Raw genomic sequence first — 9,837 nt, 5'->3', positions numbered from 1 at the left:
TTTAGGGACCTGGGGGGTGCTTGGACGCTGGGTAGCCGCAAGGGCATGCTCTACCATCACTGTAAGATCTGGGAGGTGGTGGGTCGAAAATTGAAGGCACCGGCCACCTTATGGGACAACCCGGGTTTGAGTGAATTGCTCTCCATTCCAGACCGGGCTCTCTGGCTTGACCGGAGAGTGAGGTACCTATCCGACGTATACCGCGGTTCTATTTTAAAATCGTTCCAACAGCTTAAAGACGACTTTGGTTTACCCAATTCCATGCATTTCCGCTACCTCCAGCTCCGACATGCCCTCCATGCCCAGTTTGGGAACACACCCCCGGGTGTTGAACAACTTAAAGTGCTTCGCACCATAATAGGACGGGACTCTCGCAAGCTAATCTCGATCGTCTACAACTCCCTTCTTCGGCCCTACGCCGTTGTTTCGGCCTATAAACTTAAAGACCGCTGGTCCGGGGATGTGGGGCAGCTGGAGGATGATGAATGTGAGGATGCTTTGGATGCCACTAAGAAGGTCTCGCCTAAATTGTCGGATCGTCTTACCCACCTTTATATTTTACACAGGTCGTACTTGACCCCCGCCCGCCTGGCCAAATACAAGCAGGGGTACAGCCCACTGTGCCCCAGATGTGACGGAGCCTCCAGCACCTTTTTTCACCTCATGTGGTCTTGCCTGGTCATACAGGGCTACTGGTCACAGATTGTGAAATTCATACATGACGAGATGGGGTCTCCCCTGACGCTGTGCCCCAAGCAATGTTTACTGGGGGTGTTCCCGGACCCAGACTCGGACTAATACCACAAAATATTCCTCCAGGAGTCGCTATTTACGGCAAGATTATTGATAGCTCGTAAATGGCTTCGAGCCTCGCCCCCGTCTATCCAGGAGTGGATAGTTGCGGTTAATTCTGTGTTACCGTATAAGAAGGAAATCTATGCTCATAGGGGGTGCCCGGCCAAATACGTCAAGGTGTGGGATGACTGGGTGGAGAATGCTTCTACCTGCAATGCCCTGCCCAATTGAACTTGCTGACCCTCCCCTCTGGCCCACATGTGAACCATGATTGTGTGTCTGACTGGTCCCCTTGCTCTCCTTTGTCTCTGTGTTCTCATGACTGCCTGGCGATTTTGGGATGTTAACTGCACTGTACTTCCATTGTTCACTGTATGCATTGACTCCTGTATATTCCCTACCTCGCCTGCACGTGATGTATTTTTATGCATTTATTCTTTCAAATAAAACACCAAGTTGTTTGTAAAAAAAAATAATATCCACAGACATCTCCCCAACTGCTGTAATATCCACATCATCTCCCCCACTGTAATAATATCCACCATTGCCCCCACCTCACTGCACCATTCATCCACCATTGCCCCCACCTCACTGCAACATCCACCATTGCCCCCACCTCACTGCAGCATTCACCATTGCCCCCACCTCACTGCAACATCCACCATTGCCCCCACCTCACTGTAACAGCATCCACCATTGCCGCCGCCTCACTGTAACATCATCCACCATTGCCCCCCTCACTGTAACATCATCCAACACCATTGCCCACCTCACTGTAACATCATCCACCATTGCCCCCACCACACTGCAACATCCATCCACCATTGCCCCCAACTCACTGCAACATCCACCATTGCCCCCACCTCACTGTAACATCCACCATTGCCCCCACCTCACTGTAACATCCACCATTGCCCCCACCTCACTGTAACATCCAGTCATCCACCATTGCCCCCACTCATCACTGTAATGTCCACCATTGCCCCCCACTAGTCACTGTAATGTCCACCATTGTCCCCCACTCGCCATCACCATCACTGTTCCAGTCCAACATTGCCCCCACACTAGTAAACAGTAACACTGTAATAGCCATTTTTCCCACTGTAATAATAGCCAACATTGCCCCCACACTAGTAAACAGTAACACTGTAATAGCCATTTTTCCCACTGTAATAATAGCCAACATTGCCCCCGCACTAGTAAACAGTAACACTGTAAGTGTATAGCCATTTTTCCCACTGTAATAATAGCCATTAGCCAACATGAATCAACTCACTGTACTACAAGTGTATAGCCATTTTTCCCACTGTAATAAATAATAGCTATTAGCCAACATGAATCAACTCACTGTACTACTACTCAGTCTCATTGTACTCGGTCTCGGTTGCATGCAGACAGCACGCTCTTGCAGAATAGAAAAGATCCCCGAGCAGAGGGAGGGGTGATGACATCAGCGCGCACCGCCGCCGGGTGTACCAAGATGGCCGACCGCTCCAGAGCTAGGCTGAAGCCGCGGCCTTTCCTAAGGCCGCGGCGGCGGTGCGCTCCGCGGATCGCATTCTGTGCCGATCCGAACAGGTCGACCCGTTCAGATCGCGGATCGGGCACGATCCGTTGCACCCCTATTACAGATGGCAGGATGGATTGTGAAGAAACTGTTATGCCGCATACACACGATCAGAATTTCAGACAGCAAATGTTCGATGTGAGCTTTTGGTTGGATATTCCGACCGTGTGTATGCTCCATCGGACATTTGCTGTTGGAATTTCCAACAACAAATGTTTCAGAGCTGGTTCTCAAATTTTCCAACAACAAAAGTTCTTGTTGGAAATTCCGATGTAGTATGTATGCAATTCCAACGCACAAAAATCCACACATGCTCGGCATCAAGCAGAAGAGCCGCACTGCCTATTGAACTTCATTTTTTTGGCTCGTTGTACGTGTTGTACGTCACTGCGTTCTTGAGGATTGGAATTTCCCACAACATTTGTGTGACCGTGTGTATGCAGCACAAGTTTGAGCCAACATTCTGTCTGAAAAAATCCAAGGTTTTGTTGTCGGAATGTCTGATGCAAATAATATAATAGATGACTTGGAGAGTTCTTCTTTTTTTTTGCTTGCCTTTTAAAGGAGTTGTAAAGGTTTGTGTTTTTTCCCCTTAATGCATCCTAAGCAGTCACCGTCCACCCAACCCAGGGCCGATCCACCCTATCGCTCATTATGCAAGCCGCTTAGGGCCCCGCAAAGCTGCAGGGGGCCCCCCAAATTACTAGAGGCCCCGCCTGGTGAGAAGTCATTTTTGGCCCCTCACCCCGCTTCTCAACTCGATGGCTGCATGGGAGAAGAGATAAGAAGTCAGCACCCCCGCCTTCTTACTTTAATTTAAGATGTCAGTTCCGATAGCAGAACACCCCCTCCCCCCGCTTCTCAACGTTAATATTTAATGTGACATGTCATTTTGCTTAGGGCCCCAGGGAGGTCAGGATCGGCACTGCCCCCCCCCCCCCATTTTACTTACCTAAAACCCATTCAATCTCTTCGGTGCGTCCCCGACACTCTTCTCTCCACGGAGTCCCAGCTTTGATTGGCTAGATTTTTAGCAGCGCAGCCATTGGCTCCCGCTTCTGTCAATCAAATCCAATGACGCAGGCACCATCTATGGACACTGAATAAATGACTCAGGAGCGCGCCCACAAGGTAACGTCCTCGGGCTATTGGGCTATCTAATGTGGGGAGGAGCCGTGAATTCCGCCGAGGGAGGGAACCCATAAGAGGATGTTCAGGGCCACTCTGTGGAAAAAGGAGCTGCACAGTGGAGGTAAGTATGATATATATATATATATATATATATATATATATATTTTTTTTTTTTTTTAAACAAAGCTTTAGTATCACTTTAATCCCTATTGATTTCTCTTCCCTAGAATCGCGTTACTTCAAAACCGGAAGTGACACGAGAAAAGGCTCTGTTAGTGTTTTAATTATCTTCGTTGCCATCACAACGGAATGGGCACTTCCGAGGCCGCGGCCCATTGCGATGGCAACGTGAGAATTTCACGGCGCTGCAATACTGTCATACTGCGCATGCGCGAGAACGGGCGGTGCATGCTGGTCACTCAGCTGCACCGTATCCCGGAACATTATGCTTGTGGGCTTCATACCCACAAGCAATATGGTAATGGCCAGGAAGCAATTATATAAGTTAATTTTTTATATTAAATCGGACATCGGGGATTAACATTTTCAAAAGACATGAGTGTTATATGTCAATGTTCTAAGAAATGTTAAAAAAAATATTAAACCATGTCGTTGGAACTCCGCTTTAATTAATTTTTAATGTTCAAAGCAGACTCTCAAATCCATCTGTGTCTCCATGCTTTATTTTGTTGAGAAATCACTTTGAAAAACACCCCCCCCCCTAGCATTTCCAGCTGCAGCCATCTTGAGTAGGGGCAAATGATTTATGTAGCATTTACTTCCTGAAATCCATCTGTCCTTAGCTCAGGCATGCAGGCAGGAGGGAGTGCTTAGCTGAGAAACCCCTCCTCCTATCCCTCCTTCAGCCAGCAGGAAAGGGGTTAAACTGTCTTTTGTCAAATTGCTTCCTCAGAGCAGGTATATTTTGTAAGTAAATTTAGGATTTTGTTAATTGAACTCGGGATTCAGTGATGACTTGCAGGATTATTACTGAATCTCGATACTTCTGAGGAGGGTGTTTGTCTTTTCCTCCCTAATATCTTTTCTTGTTGTTATATAAGTTATTGGGTCCTAATTATATCTGCCACCATTGACTTGTGGTCAAGAGAAAACCTCAAGACAATTCTGCATGATAAGTTGAGCATTTTACTAAGCTTGACAGCGCTGCCCATAATTAACCCTCCGCCCTGCGCACAGCTTTGAGGCCTACCCTCTGGGACTATAAACTTTCCAGACAGCCGCTGACATTTAATACTCTCTAGTCTACTACTCTGCTCTTTAAAATGGTCTAAAACTAAAAAACGCATACATATTTAAACATTTATCTGCCATGTTGTAAGTAAAATGAATTAAAAACGGACAATGTTACCTTACGGAAAAGCAACTAGAATTGTTTTTGGTTCATTTTAACCAGTTACTACCCAGGCCAATTCTGACATTTCTCTATTACATGTAAAAATTATAATTTTTTTGCTAGAAAATTATACAGAACCCCCAAACACTATATATATATTTTTAGCAGTGACCCTAGAGCAGGGGTAGGCAACCTCGGCCCTCCAGCTGTCGTGAAACTACAAATCCCATCATGCCTCTACGTCTAGGAGTCATGCCTGTGATTGTCAGGGTCTTGTAATGTCTCATAGGACTTGTACTTTCCCCACAGCTTGAGGGCCGAGATTGCCTATCCCTGCCCTAGAGAATGAAATGGTGGTCGTTGCACGGTATTTGCGCAGCAATTTTTCAAACACGTACTTTTGGGGAAAAAAACTGTTTCATGTATTAAAAAAAAAGTTAGCCCAATATTTTTTGTATAATGTGAAAGATGATAAATAGATACCTAACATGTCACGCTTCAAAATTGCACACGCGTGTGGAATGGCGTGAAACTTCAACACTTTTATAGAGGCGGTCTAATGCTAGAATTATTGCTCTCGCCCTAACATTCACGGTGATACCTCACGTGTGTGATTTTAACGGCGTTTTCATATGTGGGCATGACTTACGTATGCTTTCGCTTATGCGAGCATGATGGGACAGGGGCGCTTTACATTTTTTATTTTATTTTTTATTTGGTAATTTGACATTTTTCTAGTTTGATGCTTTCGTTTTACTTTTTTTATTACTTTTATTCCTAATACAAGGAATGTAAACATCCCTTGTAATAGGAATATGGCATGACATGTCCTCTTTACAGTGAGATCTGGGGTCAATAAGTCCTCAGATCTCACCTCTAGGCTGGGAAGCCTGAAATAAATAAAAAACAAAAAAGGGTCTCGGCTTCCCAGCCGGAGGCGGCAGCATTTTTTTCAAATGCAGACATCATAACATCGCGCCTGTCCTCCGAACGATCATAGAGACTCCGGGGACCATCTGGCCCACCGGATATCTCTATTATCAACATCCGGCACCAGCGGATCCCTTCTTCGACTATCCGATCGCATAGTTGATTCGGTAGAAGCACCGGAGGATGGCAGGAGGAGGGGGACGTCCCCTCCCTCCGCTTGTAAGAACAATCGAATGGCTGAACAGTTGCTATGATTGTTCTTATGGTGAAGGGAATCACCGCCTCTAAAAGAAGATATATGAATGATGCCTGTAGCTTCAGGAAACATTCAGATATCATCACTCAAAGTCCGCAACGTCATATGACGTTGGGTGGGCAGGAAGCGGTTGTTAATCTACAGTTGTTGAAAGTTTATGAGCAATATAAACTCAAATGTTATAGAATTACTTTTAATTGTTGTAAATCCTTACTTTACAAATAAAGAATTTCAATTCAAAGTACAGTATTTATCGACCTATAACACACACAGGCGTATAACACGCAACCCTAACTTTAAGAGGGAAGTTTCAGGAAAAAAGCTTTCCACAGCCCCCTGCGTATAACAGGCAAGCACAGTTTACCCTCTATTTTCAGGGTAAAAAAGTGAGTGTTATACGCCAATAAATACAGTATTTACTGTGTTTCTCCGAAAATAATAAAATTATATTAATATATTATATTATATACATTTTCGCCAAAAAAAACTCACTAGGGCTTATTTTCGCGGTAGGGCTTATTTATTTACGGCATTAAAGTGGTTGTAACCCTAAAAAAAAAGAAAAAAAAAGCATGATAGATAGCACTGTGCTGCATCATTTACCCCTCTCCATGTTCTAAAAATCAATCATGAATAAATCAATAAAAAATAAAAAAAGTTCCTGTGTCACCCCCAACCCCTCCCACTGGCAGGTCAGAAGTCAGTTTAATTATTAAAAAAACATCTTGTTTAAAATCCTTATCAAATACTTTTAATAAAAATATTATACTGGTACATTAGTGTGTCAACTAATCCACTGTCCACAGTTTATACCATAAAAATACCTTTTACAGCTCCCCTGGGCATTCACGTGTGATCTGCTCTTCTTCTCTGAGATCCCCGCTGACGTCAGCCTGCTCCATGTACTGCAGGGAGGGGCCGCAGACATCAGTGGGGAGGAGAGGAAGAGAGAGAAGAGCAGAGATCCCGCTGACGTCAGCCCGCTCCATACACAGAAGAGGAAGGGGCTGCAGACATCAGTGCGGGGGAGAGGATGAGAGAGAAGAGCCCAGATTCAGCTGATGTTAGCGGGGAGGAGAGGATGAAAGAGAAGAGCCGAGATCCCGCTGACGTCAGCCCGCTCCATACATTGAAAAGGAAGGGGCTGCAGACATCAAGAAAAGAGGACCTCCGGTGGCTGTAGAACATTATATTATTAAACAGTAATAAACGAAGACACTGCACCAGTATACAGTAATGGATTACAGGTTTTTAAGTAGGGCTTATATTGCAGCCCACCCTGATAATCGTTCTAGGTCTTACTTTTGGGGTAGGGCTTATTTACGGGGAAACACGGTACATGTGTGCAGTGCATGCTGGGATGAGTAATAAGAAAACTCAGCACTAGCTCTGCTCTTGTTTGCTCCTATGGCAGACAAAAGGCACTATTTGTAGCTGAAGAGAAGGATGTGGATGGGTCCCTTCTCTGAGCCCTTCAAGTGTGCATATATATAACCTAAGATCCTACTGTTTAAGTCTGTATTCAGAATCACCACACAGCAGTATTTGAGCACTACTGGAAACACTGGAATCTCAGACTTTTTACTTGCCAACCTGCTATCTGTTAAATAAAGTGTTAATAAAGTTACATGACTGTAGAGAAATAAATAAATACAACTATGGAAATTGCATAGACAAGATTAGTTTACACAAAGTCAAAGGAACCAATATCGCTTAATAAATAACTAAAAGAAAATGGTGTAAATATGGGACTTTTCAGGTGCATGAACACATAAATACACATAAATTTTGGATAAAAATTTGTTACAATTTTTTTATTATTACAAAAACTTTGATTAACAGCCTGCTGTACAGTCATATAATGTCACTCATCACGCATGTTATTCAACATGTTTCGCCCATTCAGGCTTCTTCAGGAAAAAGCGTGATGACACTACTGCCGGAATAAACAGGAATAAAACAAAACAATATCACACAAGCATTAAGTAAAAAATTAAAAAAGTAGGGAGAGACGGAGGCTCTTTACCGAGATCGGAGGTGCAGGGTGTCAGATTGACACCCCGCATCACCGATCGCCGCGCTGCGCGACCCCACAGGCGCGCGCCGGCATGAAATCCTGCAGGACGTCAATAGACGTCCAGTCAGGATTTCACAACCACTTCCCGGACGTCAATTGTACATTGACCGGGTGGGAAGTGGTTAAGTACCCCTGCGTGTTCACTGCTCCATAAACCCAACTGTGCTTCATAGGACTCCTTTTTTTCTCCATGAGCAAGTGTGATCACTTGCCAGCCTCTTTGCCACATTTTTTTTATTGTTTCCTTTGTGTTTGTTCAGTAACTTTTTTTTTTTTTTCATTTAAAGTTTTTCTGTTTTATTTTCTGCAAAGGTATATAGTACTGTGAAAAGTTTTAGATGGGTGTGAAGGTACACTTGCACACACCTAACTACCGTATATACTCGAGTGTGTGTAAACACACCTTCCCTGTTCTTCACAGTGGCAATGTCACTGAGCGTCTGTTCCTTGATATAGGGAAAGGTGATCAGTGACGTCACACGTCCAGCCCCGCCCCCCTACAGTTAGAAACACATATGAGGTCACACTTAACCCCTTCAGCGCCCCCTAGTGGTTAACTCCCAAACTGCAATTGTCATTTTCACACTAAACAATAGCACTTTTTGCTGTGAAAATGACAATGGTCCCAAAAATGTGTCAAAATTGTCCGATGTGTCCGCCATAATGCCGCAGTCACGAAAAAAAATCGCTGATCACCGCCATTAGTAGTAAAAAATTTTTTTTATAAAAATGCAATAAAACTATCCCCTATTTTGTAAACGCTATAAATTTTGCGCAAACCAATCGATAGATGCTTATTGCGATTTTTTTTAACAAAAATAGGTAGAAGAATATGTATCGGCCTAAACTGAGGAAAAATACGTTTTTTTTATATATTTTTGGGGGATATTTATTATAGCAAAAAGTAAAAAATATTGATTTTTTTTCAAAATTGACGCTCTATTTTTGTTTATAGCGCAAAAAATAAAAACCGCAGAGGTGATCAAATAACACCAAAAGAAAGCTCTATTTGTGGGAAAAAAAGGACGCCAATTTTGTTTGGGACCCACGTCGCACGACCGCGCAATTGTCAGTTAAAGCGACACAGTGCCGAATCGCAAAAACTGGCCAGGTCCTTTACCTGCATTTTGGTCCGGGTCTTAAGTGGTTAAACCTCTTTTCTTCTAATTTTAGTGAGTGGCCACGTGTCTTATTAAACTCCCTTCCATGAAAAAGTTTTATCCCTATTGTGGGGTCACCAGTATGGTATTTGTAAACTGAAATCATATCCCCTCTCAAGCATTAAAGGGGTGTTCCAGCCGTTTTTTATGTTTATTAAAAGTCAGCAGCTACAAAAAGTGTAGCCGCTGGCTTTTAATAAACATACACTTACCTGTTTCACAGTCCAGCGCCGCGCCGCCCGGAGTTTTACTCCTCCCCCCCCCCTTTCTCCGCCGGCACAATGTCCTCTTTCATTTCTTCACAGTCCCCTGAGGGTTTCATGATGAAGGTGGTTTTGCCACTTTTCCTTTAACAGAACAGTGCTTTGTTCAAAAGCCTAGGACAGGCCTTAGCCAGTTTTGTATCTCGTAGCTCTAGGGCTCTGAGTTAAGATGCAACTTTATGTATAGGAATATACGCTATATTACCAAAAGTATTGGGACACCTGCCTTTACACGCACATGAATTTTAATGGCAACCCAGTCTTAGTCCGTAGGGTTCAATATTGAGTTGGCCCACTCTTTGCA

Source organism: Rana temporaria, chromosome 10 (genome assembly GCF_905171775.1).
Source record: "Rana temporaria chromosome 10, aRanTem1.1, whole genome shotgun sequence".
NCBI lineage: Eukaryota > Metazoa > Chordata > Amphibia > Anura > Ranidae > Rana > Rana temporaria.
This window is presented reverse-complemented; position numbering follows the sequence as displayed.